The sequence below is a fragment of the Notamacropus eugenii genome, chromosome 5, assembly GCF_028372415.1.
Source record: "Notamacropus eugenii isolate mMacEug1 chromosome 5, mMacEug1.pri_v2, whole genome shotgun sequence".
NCBI classification, from domain to species: domain Eukaryota; kingdom Metazoa; phylum Chordata; class Mammalia; order Diprotodontia; family Macropodidae; genus Notamacropus; species Notamacropus eugenii.
The window spans coordinates 312,992,538-312,994,589 of NC_092876.1; positions in this window are offsets into that span (position 1 = coordinate 312,992,538).

Genomic DNA, 2,052 nt, shown 5'->3' on the forward strand with positions numbered 1-2,052 from the left:
GTGGACTTATTCTCCACTCCTCACTCTCCTTTACCCCACATGACCAATCAGTCTTCCACTTGATAGTTCAAACTCAACAATATCTCTCTTAATTTTCTCTATTCCTGTGACCACAACTCTAATGAAGGCTTTCTTACCTCTATCTGGAGTATTACAATAGGGTTCTAAACCTCTTCCCTTCCAACCTATCTTCCACAAAGCTGCCAAAGTAATAGTCCAAAAGACAAACCTCTGATTATTTGGCTGTCTTGCTCAGTAACCTCTGTGACTCCCTTTAGCCTGTAGGATTAAATGCAAATTCCAGTGTTATTTAAAGCCCATCCAAACCCAGCTCCAACCTAGGATTTGTGGTCCAGTCAAACAGTCTAATTACTGGACTGTGGTCCAGTCTAATTACTAGTGTCTCACCTGCAATTGCTTTGTCTTTTTTGTGCCAGTGTTTTAGACATACTTCTCTGAACGCATTTTAATTTTTATCCTGAAAGAATGAAAACGTCTTGATGGCGGGGACATTTCATTTTTGTCCTTTTATCTCCAGTACCTACTGTAAAAGTGAGTGACAGACAGTAAGTTCTCCTCCTTGACTGAAGGTACTTGCTTACCCTAATTTAAGGTCATAACAATACGTTCTATTTTTTCCACCAGCAAATAAATAAGTGTTCAATAACATACTGAGTGTTTTATTGATGTTGTACCTTATCCTTGTTACCAAATGGCTTGGTGTGTAACTTTGACAACATTTCAATGGCTCTGTGGAGCTCCTTCATTGACAATTATTGAATCCTTTGTTGATAGAACTGCTGTTGAGGCTATGCCTAAGTAATAACCAAACATCCAGATGAAACCTTAAAAATTCAGTCAGTCATCTCGATGGTTCTCACAAATTTTGTACGTTTGATTATTAATAAACTGTCTACCCAAAATATAGAGGACTATCAAAGTAGCAACAAGAAAGGTCTTTAATTGAGGCAAGGGAACTGCAATTCAGGACACCAAAGGGCATATGCCAGAGTGTAGGAGTCCCCTAGAGGGGCAGAAGGGGCAGAGTTTAAATGCACTTCAAGGTGGAGGAGTGCTCAGGAGGGGCAGCAACAAGGAGGGTTAACTTGTTTTAAGAAATAGTCAAAGACTGGAGAAAATAGGGAGTGGTAGCATCTGGTCAGAAGAGCAAGATCCAGGTGCAACTATTTTTTTAAACTGGTTTGGATCACCTCAACCATCCTCATTCTCAGAGTGGGCAAGTGGGCAAGGTCTGCTCTTTGCTAGCTACTTTCAAGAAAACAACACCTGTATTAAAATGTGGGGCATACATGCCCTGGTGGGAATATGAAAGAGAACAGGACTCTGGGTTCTAACTTTTTTTGTCCTAAATCTTCGTAAAACAGATTCAGTATTTTCTCTCAAACATTGCTACTTTCCACAATCGATAAAACCAAGCTGAGTATCATAAGTAATTCCAAAGCCTACTTCATGGTTTCTGGATTTTTCATCATTTTGGAATATCCATGCCAGTCAAGAAATCAAATTAGTCCACGCCCGACTGAAGAGTCACTGGAGATCTAGGAGATCCTGCATTACATGGTTGTTATGATGAATCTACTGGTATTAAGAACTGGAAGGAGGTCATTGATTCTAGAGTCAGAGGACCTGGTTTCAAATTCTGCCTTCCAAACTTCCTACCTCACTGGGTTTCAGTTGCTTTATCTACAAAATGGAGGATTTGGACCATCCTGTTTCTCTGGCCAATTTCAGCTCTAAATTTATGATCCTATGAAACATAGAAAGAAATATATGAAAACATATCTACACTGTTTTTTTTTTGTTTTGTTTTGCTCAGTCATTTTTCAGTTATATTCAACTCTTTGTGACCCCTTGTGGAGTTTTCTTGGCAAAGATAATGGAGTAGACTACTATTTCCCCCTCCAGCTCATTTTACAGATGACAAAACTGAGGTAAACAACATGAAGTGACTTGCCCAGCGTTACACAGCTAGAAAGTGTCTGAGGCCTGATTTGAACTCAGAAAGAGGGGTCTTCCTGCCTCTGGGCCTGG